The sequence below is a fragment of the Diplotaxodon limnothrissa genome, unplaced genomic scaffold, assembly GCF_057381915.1.
Source record: "Diplotaxodon limnothrissa isolate DT_005_m unplaced genomic scaffold, D_limnothrissa_male_GT1.1 unmapped_scaffold_7, whole genome shotgun sequence".
Classification (NCBI taxonomy): domain Eukaryota; kingdom Metazoa; phylum Chordata; class Actinopteri; order Cichliformes; family Cichlidae; genus Diplotaxodon; species Diplotaxodon limnothrissa.
Window position 1 is genome coordinate 179,801 of NW_028188561.1, and position 11,492 is coordinate 191,292.

The 11,492-nt window shown below is 43.1% G+C and overlaps 1 pseudogene; it reads left to right on the forward strand.

Moving 5' to 3' along the window:
- The first annotated feature begins 726 nt into the window (after positions 1 to 726).
- LOC146606789 (uncharacterized) lies at positions 727 to 4,341 on the forward strand (annotated as a pseudogene).
- The last annotated feature ends 7,151 nt before the right edge of the window (positions 4,342 to 11,492 follow it).

The following is an 11,492-nucleotide window of genomic DNA, read 5'->3' on the forward strand; positions in this document are numbered from 1 at the left end:
AACAGCATGATAATATATTAAGTAATCCAAAGTATTCAGAATACGTTACTCTCATTGAGTAACGGAATACGTTACAGAATACATTTTGGGGCATGTAATCTGTATTCTGTAATGGAATACATTTTAAAAGTAACCTTCTCAACACTGGTTTTGTGTTAATTCTGATTTTGGTATTAGTTCTTAGGGTTTGGTTCTTGTGCTTAGTGTTTGAGTGTTTTTATCAGCCTTACCTGTGTCGGTCCTCTATGTTCATTCACTATGTTCCTCTGCGTCTCTCTGTCCAGTCTTCCTCATCTGCCATCTCTGAGTTTCTCCCACTGACCTTATGTTCCAGGTTTGTTTGTCCTCCCCATTTTTTTCATGTTGTCATGGTGAGCGTATACAGCGTGTCTTTTTTTCTTCTTCTGTGTATTCCAACAGAAACAATGTAAGAGTAACACTGTTTTGTCAAATATTTATGTTTCAATCTCAGCTCAGCCAGCTGTTCCAGTTCCACTGGCTGGTTATGAGCACGACCTCAGCAGCTGGAATTGTTCTCCGCACCAGAAGCTGTGGATGAAGACTGAGCTTCAGGACCTTGGACTGTGGCCTGGGTCTCGACCAGTGCGTCACGCAGTGAATGCAGTTTCACTCTGGCGTCTCCCTCCACAGCCTGTGATCATAGATACAGTGGCTGACCTTCTATCCCCAAATTTCTTCCAGCTCCACCCCTTCTTTATTTGGAAACCTGAGAGTGCTATCATGGTCAGGTTAAGAAACAATTATATCTTGCCATGTCTCCATGGTTGCTTTCGTTCACAAGTGGTCTCTGCTGGTGTGGGCAGGACACGTGTAATTGTTGGCACCAGTGGTCAGTATTACATCCCGTCCTCACGACTCTGCTGCAGGGCTTGTCGCAGGAACTGGTTTGCTGACAATCCACGATGGCTGGAGAAACTGCCCAAAAGGTTTACCAACCTTCTCCCTGCTTTTCTTACATACAAAAAGGCCATCTGCAAGTCTGTTATGGATGAGCTCAGGAGGACTGGCAAATCTCCAACAGACATGGCAAACCAAATAAATGAACTCATGCACCTCAAGTACGAGCGAGCTCACCTGACGTACCTCCATGCCACAGGATCGGTCTGGGATTCTGAGGCAGGAGCTCATGCACAGAGGACCATTGGGCAGTTCCTGAGGAAGGAAAATAAGGCACAGGAGTTCAGGTCTTATGAAGACCCACATGCCTGGTGTGGCGTCTCTGTGTCCAGCCATTACCTGACTGACTGCCTGCTCGACGAATTCCGACGTCAACATCCAGCCATATCCAAACGCCTCCAGGGCACTTTTGGCCACATTTCCAGGTCTGACCACATCAGGAAGGTGGCACGAAAAGTCATGCTGGCATCTGGGGTCATGTCCAGTTATTCCATAATGAATGAAAACTGGCTGATTGTTTCGTGGGTCATGGTTCAGTATGAGACAGAAAGGTCCTTGGAGCCCATGTACCAGGGAATGGCCAAGAGGTACAGTGATGCAGGAGTGGAAAAGGCCGGCTACCACTGGGTGGACAGGTAAAAACCGTAATCATCGTTGTCATTCAAACTGCTAATCTGTCTGGAAAAACTGAGTTTTTCTTTTTCAGATCAATTTGATGCACACACATAATATTTCATATACTTACATGTGTTTGTATTTCTTACATTTAGGGATTGCTGTGCTCCATTTAAGATCCCAGACTGCATCCCTGTCGAAAATCTATCGTGGGATGCCTGGAAAACCACTCCTGCTGTTGTTGCTGCGGCCACATCTGGACCAGTGGCAAACAGCTGTGCCTCTCGAACCCACTACAACAAGAACATTATTGTAAAACTGGACCTGTTCCACTGCCTGAGGCGATTTTTGCGGGAGTGTACCTCTGAGCATCTTCCTCTGTTCAGCACTTTCTGCCAGCTTCTCTCTGCGGCATTCTCAGTGGTTGATCAGGCAGACCTGAAGAGGCTCCAGGATGCTTATAAGTTCTGTGGCATCCATCCTGCTAATCCCACAAAGCAACACATAAGGGAGCACTGCAGGATCCAAATACCACAACCCACTGAGCTGCTGAACAGAGTGGAAAAGGTCCTGAACCATTTTCACCTGGCCACAGACCCCAACAACGTCCCACTCTTCAAGCCATCCATGCTGAAGACGTGACGCAGTGCACATTCTGCGTGGCTGCCTAAGTGACCCTGAACTCTCAGAGGGTGTAATGTTTAGGTACGGTGGGACTCTTCAGCTTAACCATGTCCCTGGTGAAGGTGCCAAGGTCCCCATCTGGATTCCTGTCCGAGGCACTTCACAGCAGGAGGGTTATCATTTCCACCAGGCCCAGTGGCTCACCGGGACTCACGTTTCCACTGAACTATTCCAGGCCCAGGGCATGACAGGGGTGGCACGATGGAACTACCAAAGACTGGTGGACCTTAAGCAGCCAGGTGTCATGCTACCTTGTGTTTTTGATCCAGCTCTAGTGGTGGAGTTGAATGCAGCCTCCAGAAGAGTGACTGGTCAGGAGAAGTACACTGCACTTCACCTCTCTGACAGAGACACTGGAGAGCAATTTGGGCTTGAATACAGAGAGCCAGGCTGCCGTCCAGTCCCTCTGAACTGGGACAAACACAAAACTCTGAGAAAAGATGAACCAGCTGCCCTTCAGCCCCCATCCTCTGTTCCAAAACCTGTGGCTGCCCAACTTCAGGTTCCAGCAGCGGGACCCTTCTCCAGCCTGGCACCGCTTGGTGTGGCATCCTCCGCACCCAGCACCACCTGTCACCCACCCTTTCTCTGGTGCACTTTTAAAGTAGGAGTTAGCATCAGAAGACACCCAGCAACCTACAAAAACTTACTTTTACTCAATGATCATCTCTCATATGGACTATTGTTTGACGTCCTGGTCACTTGCTTGTCCAACAACACTTAAAACTATTGAAAACATTTATAAAAGAAGTTTAAAACTACTTGACAAAAAACCGACTTCCCACCACCACTGTCATGTGTTAAAAAAACAAATTACTGAACTTCAATAACTTAGTGAAACTTAAAAGAGTGTGTTTAATATATAAAGTCTTATACTCCCTTGCTCCACCACCACTAAAGCAGTTCATTAGGCATAAAGAAAGCTCAGACAGGACCACTCGAGCTACAATCCGAGGAGGCTTGTTTATACCCCACAGACGGACAGCATTTGGGCAGAACGTCCTCTCTGTTAAGGGTGGCCAGCTGTGGAACAGTCTTCCTCAACCCATAAGAGAATGCTCGACATTCAATTTGTTTAAGGCAAAGGTTAAAAACTGGTTATAGACAAATCAAGTGTGTGATCATGTATGAGCTGTATAGTTTTAATGTTTTATTTGGGAACAGAATGGTGTGTGTGTGTAAGTTTGGTGATGGAGTTTTTATTATGAATGAATGATGAATTTTTATGAATTATTATGTCTATTTTTTTATGTTTAAGGACAACAGATGGAAATTAGCCTTTGGCTATAATCTGGCATGTAATTTATTTTTTTACATTTATGTTCATTAACATGCACTGTCCTAAATAAATAACTAAATAAATACAACAGTCATGGGTAAGTTAACATAATGGTATTGTTAAATAATTCCGTGTAATTATTATTATTATTATTATTATTATTATTAATATGTAAGTTATTATTATTAGTTCATTACATGATATATGAGTAACTATTACTATTGTTTCCCAGAAATCTCTGAAGCTCTACCTCTGCCGCTGCGGGCCTCACCAAGGAGTGCTCGCACTGGACCTATAAAAACAGGTGGATGGGTTTTTGTGCTGGACCACACACGCTGGCCATGACCCATGAAAGAGGCAATACATGATCTGTTGCAAAAGTACCATGGGAAGAAGGACATGCTGAAGCTTGTGGATCAAGATCATGCAGACATGGTCCATTGCTCTGCTAATGATCCCAACAGCCTGCTGCATCCCACATCCAAGGCGCACATATCCCGGTATGTGAAGCACTTGGCAAAACTTCTCAACACCAATTCATCTTTGAACATAAGCCCAGAAAAACTTCTGGAGACTCAGCAGCTGTGGCAGTCTTTAACTGAAGGCAGTGAAACAACTAGTGTCCCTGTAGTCACCGTAGAGCCTGCCGTCTTTAACCCGCCTCCTCCTGCCCTGTCTACACCACTGACACAAGTCTCAATAGAGAAGATTGTGGAGGGCATCTTAGAAAGGCAGCAGCAGCAGCAGCAGCAGCCGCAGCAGCAGCAGCAGCAGCAGCAGACTGAGGGGAAAAAAAGGCAGACAAAGACTTGTCTTGCCTGTGGACAGCCCAAGTCTCAATATGAGACAGATGGATCCACCGTCCATTATTTTTACCAGAGAGGGCCTGTGCGCTATTTCTATTGTTCCAACAAGGTGCATCAAACTTATGCTGCTGAGGGAATCACTGACCCTAAAATGCCCTTTGAGGAATTTGCCCAGACAGACTTTTTCCAAAGGGAACTGGATGCTACCAGGAAGAGGTCAGAGGAAAGGATGGAGAAAAAGAGGAAAAGGCCAGAAACCCAACAAACAGGCCGCCTCTACAGGTTCTGCCACATGGATCTGAAACAGGGCCCAAATAGCCCACATGTTCACACAGGCTTCCCTGGAGTGGCAGGGAAATATATCTACTGCCCTTCAAAAGTGCATTCTCTGTACAGGGACAAGGGCATGGCCAAGGAGATGACCTGGAAGGAGTTTCAGGAGTCTCCTTTCTACAAGGCAGAGAGACAAAGATGGGTGGAAGAAAAACGGAAATGGGGGAGAAACTGTTGATCATGAGAGATCATGTGGATATACTGAACATGATTTATTGAGATACAGAAATAAATGTAACTGTTAGGCAGTTAAATTCCAATGACCCATCATAGCAGAAGAAATCTCAGCAGTGACAGGATTTTGCACAAGCCACACCCCAGAGTCAAAATGCTGGTAGTGATGAAGATGGAAGCTGGGACAGGGTTCTGAGTGACCACGGTGAGGAGGAGAAAGGAGAGGAGGCGGGCTGCATAGCTGAGGATCTGAAACGCAGAATGGCAGAAGCAGAAGAGCAACAGATTTAAAGCATGCAGAGTGGAGGCTGGCATGCTCGGTGAAGGCAGGCAAGAGCATAACTGGAATAAAGTAATGATGTCAGTGCTGAGTTTGTGCTGGAAAATGAATAGATATAAACAAGACAAAAGATGAACTTTTCCCGTGTGAATGCCTGCTTCCAGCTTCCTGAGATACCTTCCGTTAGCAACATGAATGTGTGAGACATTGAGGCATGCTAAAAGCCCGTGGCACCAAAGCATTGTACAATAAAATAATGTGAATAATACATAAATATAAATAAAAGATATTCCTTTACACAGTATTGGTACATAATACTCCACAGGCCAAAAACACTATGATATAAATAGAATGATAATCAAATAATAAGAAAAAGCAAAGTGAAAAATAAATTTTATCCACATTAACTAAATTAAAAATGGTGTTTATCTTTTGATAATGTAACACAGGCTTTGTCCCAACCAGGACTCGAACCTGCGCTGAGACGGTTCAGTGGAAAAAAAATATTTCTTTTTACACTGGCTGAAAAGCTGCGATTTGATTGGCTGTTACTCCGTTACACCTATACGCGATGGGCCAGTCTGTGATTGGCTGGTTTTGTGGGACAAATATAACGGCGTAGAGAAAGAGAGTTGAGCACGCATGGGCAGAAATGTTGAGAGCGCGAGCGACACATTGCGAGCGAGCGCAAATGCAAAAACTGAGCGAGAGGGGCTGCCTGTGTGTGTGTGTGTGTGTGTGTGTGTGGATAATAGCAAACACTGAAATACATTTTTTGCATGCAGGAATTAGTTTTGTTCGCTCAAATTCAGCTTTTCTTTGCTCAAAATAAATTTCTCCTCAAAATACATCATTTGCACCTGCAAACTTTTTCTTACGTGCGCTCAATTTTTTTTTTACGTGCGCTCAGAATAGTGGCACAAAAATAACGCCATAGTACCATAGCCTACTACTAGATTAACTTGTGACACATCTGCACCTGCTGCTATGATCACATTGAGTAGAGGCTGAGTGGCTGCACTAACCCCTGGTACATCCAAATCTACCCACAAATATGTTGAAAGATGCAATGCCAGCAATGTGGATTGTCAACACTAAAAACAATCAGTAAGCAAAGACAACAGGGATCACTTTTTTTCTGTTTATTTAGCACCCACAACATTTGTAGTCGCCTTCTGCACAGGGGAAGTCCACACACACTGTGTGGTACCACTTTCCGCAGAAAGTGCATTCAATCTGCAAGATTGAAAGAGATTGTCAGAGTCATTGTCTGACTGTTTATTACTAATCACCTGCTGTACATTCACAGTAACTGCCATCTCCTTACAAATGTTTATTAGATTGACCACACTTATGCAGACTGTACAACCAACTCTAAAATGTTTGTTCGCGGAGAAAAGACACAGGCAGACTACGCTAACAACATGTGATGTTACAACACTAGTGAAATATTAGTGTCATTTCATTCATTTCAAAGGTTTATTTGCATGACGCACAAACAGACACAATTGAAAGGTACAAATGTGCATGAAACGAATTCAAACGTCGTGCAGATGTGTGTCACAAGTTGATCTGGCTGTAGGCTGTGGCACTTGGTCAGAGGTGACGCTGGTTGATTTGAGTCCATGTTAGTGCACAAAGTAAACTGCACGCTGTAGTTGTGAAGCAAAAACGCTGAAACCGGAGAAATAAAACGTTCGAGGGGTACGATAACGACGACAAGAGTCTCCCGATCGTTTACAACATCGGCGTGGTGTTAATTGTTTGCTGTTTTCGCGATCGCGTCGCCCATGAAGATATCACCAGGTAAACTCGCGACATTTTTAAACATTTTGTTGTTCAACAGCATCGAGGCTGACAGAGTGTGTTTGAGATAACCTCACAAGTGTCACAGATGACACATTTGGCTTTTTTTTTTTTTTTTCGCTGGTTTGTCGGTAGCAGCTCCTGAAACGCAAGACTGCCACATATCTGTTCGACCAACGCCAGTTGATCTAAACGCCAGTAGATCTGGAACACCGGCAGTGATCGGTGAGAAAGTGGACGGAGATGCAGGAGTGACCCGGAGACGTAAAGAAAGAGGCATTCACGGGTAGTGGAAAACTCCGATATTACACAAAATTGGCATTGAAAATGTGAAAAAATATATGTAAATTTAAATATTATTGTACTAGATTTCTTTGCAACAGAAAACAGCTAGCAGAAATTTGATTCTATAAGTTGAATCAATATTTCAAACAGGATTATTTGAATTTGAAATAATGGTTAAAAGTCATAAATAAATATATTTTTGGCCCACTTTGCACCAGAAAGAGGAAACCAGCGGCTGAACAACAGCAGCACGTTTAACCTTGATAAGCTGTTGTTAGAATTTATTTAATATTACTTTCTACACCAGGATCCTTTTCTATGCAGCTGACGGCTGGTAACTGTGCAGGGGCGGATCTAGCAAAGTTTAGCCAGGGGGCCGATAGGGCATGAACAGGGAAAAGGGGGCACAAAGACATACTTTTCTTTCTTGTTCTCATTTAAAATGTCTAGCTTTTAATAAATAATTATCTGAATCTTACACCCATAGTTTTAATCTTGCGCAAAATATATAGAAGTCCATTACTGTATATAGTAACTGTTAAGTCTAAATACCAGAATAGGGAGGATGGAGTAGGTTTAAGTTTATTAGATTGATCACTATTGCTGAACTATGAAATATTTTGTTGTATTTTTTACATACAGGTATAACAGAATAGCTTTAGTGTTTTGTTTATTTAAACTTGAGTATGAACTTATACAAAATGCAGCAAGATAATAAAAAACAGTTTTATTGATTAAAAAACACACTATATCGGATTCATATCAGTATCGGCAGATATCAAAATTTATGATATCGGTATCGGACATAAAAAAAAAGTGGTATCGTGCCATCTCTAATTTAAACCTTTAGCTAGAATACAATTGACCTTTTTGCGTTACAGTACTCATTACATGCTCCATTTTTAGGACTTTACTACACAGCGTTTGCTGGTGTATGATGCAGTGATATGCTGTTAACTCACCCGTACACTTCACATCCTGCATCTTTTACTCGAATCCTGCCAAATAGTTCACTTTTTTCACCACACATTGCGGGTGCTCCATCTGTTGTAAGTCCAACAAGTTTGTCCCAGGGCAGACCTGGATGACCTCTAATTTTCTGCTTCTAAATTCAGATAAAACTGAGGTTATTCAGCCCTGAACATTTTAGAAATATGGTATCTAACCAGATTCTTACTCTGTATGGCATTACCTTGGCCTCCAGTAACACTGTGAGGAACCGTGAAGTAATTTTTGACCAGGATATGTCCTTCAATGCACATATTAAACAAATATATAGGACTGCTTTCTTTCATTTGCGCAACATCTCTAGAAATATCCTGTCTCAGCACGACGCTGGAAAACTAGTTCATGAATTCATTACATCTAGGCTGGACTACTGTAATTCATTATTATCAGGATGTTCTAAAAACTGCCTGAAAAGTCTTCATTTAATCCAAAATGCTGCAGCAAGAGTACTGACGGGGACTAGAAAGAGAGAGCATATTTCTCCAGTACTGGCTTCTCTTCATCGACTCCCTGTTAAATCCAGAATTGAATTCAAAATCCTGCTCCTCACATACAAGGTCTTAAATAATCAGCCCCACGTCTTATCTTAATGACTTTGTAGTACCATATCACCCTATTAGAGCACTTTGCTCTCGCACTGCAGGCTTACTTGTTGCTCCTAGAGTATTTTACAAGTAGAATAGGAGGAAGAGCCATAACTTTTCAGGCCCCTCTTCTGTGGAACCAGTTTGGATTTTGGAGACAGACACTATCTCTACTTTAAAGTTTAGGCTTAAAACTTTCCTTTTTGCTAAAGCATATAGTTAAGGCTGGATCAGGTGACCCTGAATCCTCCCTTAGTCATGCTGCTGTAGGTGTAGGCTGCTGAGGGATTCCAATGAGGCATTGAGCATTTCTTCTTCAGTCACCTTTCTCACTCACTATGTATTAATAGACCTCTCTGCATTGAATCATATCTGTTATTAATCTCTTTCTCTCTTCTGTCTTTATCCTGTCTTCCTTCTCTCAGCCCAACCGGTCGCAGAAGATGGCCCCGTCCCTCCCTGAGCCTGGTTCAGCCAGAGGTTTCTTCCTGTCAAAAGAGAGTTTTTCCTTCCCACTTTGGCCACAGTGCTTGCTCATAGGGGGTCATATGATTGTTGGGTTTACATCTGTATGTATTATTGTAGGGTCTACCTTACAATATAAAGTGCCTTGAGGCGAATGTTGTGGTGATTTGCCGCTATATAAATAAAATTGATTTGAACCGAATTTTCTCCACAATAGATGTGTGTCGTTTGTCTTCAATGATGAGGTATCTGGAGACTGCTGTCTTCAAAAGTGTTTTGTCATGCTCAATGATGTTGTTTGACCACTGTCACTTTTCTGCAGCCATTGGTATAGCTAATTTGATTCCACCCCATGTTTTATAGGCAATCTGAGTTTGGTTAAGTCACCCTAGCACTAGTGGTTTTAACTTAATCCAGATTAATTTAGTACAAGACTCAATAGTCCAGGTGGTAGTAATCACTGATTAGTCTGTGTTTCGGAAAGGGGATTATCAAGAACTGATTAACAATTATAGATTATATAGACGCATCTTTGTTCCCTACAAGAATTATGAGGAAACACTACACAATGTGTTACTCTTCTATCACTCCCAGTTTCAACATTTTTCCCATTTTCTTCTGAACAATTTGCCTGTTGTGCTCGAGTCAGGCTATGAGTGCATTATCACCCCAGGCTGTGTTTCAAAATAGCGCTCTATAAGCAAAGTAAGTTTCTGGGGTGGCTGTAGCTCAGGTGGCAGAGCAGGTCAGCCACTAATCAGAAGGTCGGTGGTTCGATCCCAGGCTGCCTCCTGGCTGCATGCCAAATATCCTTGGGCAAGGATACAATGCAAAGCATTGTATTAAAAAAAATAATAATAATTACTCAAAGCAATCCTGTCCTGCTAAGACACATAGAAGGAATTTGGTTCCATTTGAGGGCGTCTTTCAAGCACAAAAAAGTAAAACACAATCCATATATGTGTATGGACATACATAAATACACACGCACACAGGTGTATAAACTAACAATATAATACACAATCTAATTCTTTTACACAGAAATTACAGGATTACAGAAGTTGATACCAAAGAGTGCAGTTGCAGTCTAGCAGTGTGACAGTTTAACCACTTAGGAGGGAGATGGCGGGGGAAAGAATTTTAATCAAAGTTAATGTCTCCACTTATTTCGAAAAGAAAAAAGAGCATACTGTCATTTACTTGCTTTTATTATTTATTTATATGCCCTCTGCGGACCATCTCTGCACTGCGTGGGTGATTAGTGGCTCCCTGCACAGTAAGGGCTGCACACAGGGACAAGACGCACTCGGTTACGATCGGATCTTCCCTGGGCAGGGGGAGGTGATGAACTGTATGCCACTTTTTCATTGGCATACATTAAGTACAATGTTTTATTGCCTACGGTGGGGCAGGTCACATACTGGGTGAAGGTGGGCAGTGTGGAGTCCAGCGAGACATGATTAAAGTCCCCTGATATTAGAAGAAGAGCTCTCGGAGATTGCGTTTGCAGTCTGCGGACCACAGAGAGTCACAGGCTACCTCCACGGATGCTAACGGCTAATAGCGCAATGTCTGTGTTGCAGAGTTGTTCTTTCACAGCGATGTGCCCAGAGATACCACAACCGTCTTTAACAAACACTGCCAGCCCCCCTCCTTTCCTCTCACCGCTGTCTCTCGTCTTGTCCGCCCGCAGCAGCTGGAAGCCGGGCAGTCTACTCACAGAGGGAGTACCGGGCAGTGCCGGGATACTGCCACTGTGACCGGGTTAGCGTCATTGGCTCCTCAATCATATCAGGGAGCGATCTCACATTTAAAGTGATTACAGGAAGGAGAGATGGTGTGTGAGGTGTCCTCGGGAGACATCACCCCCGTTTCTTCCCTCACTGGGGATGTAGGGTCTGTCTGCCGGTAGCGCAGCTGCAGGGCGCAGTGCTAACAGCTGATCCCTAATGTAAACAAAGGAGCCATGCGCCGAGTGTCCAAACACGGGTGAAAAAAGTGGAGACAAAAGAAGAGAAAAGTCAACATAACTAGCGCGAAGCGGTAATGCAAGATGGCAGGATCTGATTGCTAAAACATAAGTTAAAGGTTAAGAGAAGTAAAGAGGAAAATAAGAAAGAAGCTCAGAAATGAGCAGAGCTAGCTCTGCTCATTACCTGTTAGCTGCCATAACAGGTAACACAGTTAAGGTTTCAGAAAAAGTATTCTGTCGTTTGTTTGCTCGATCATGCCTTAAACACATCAAAATGCATAGT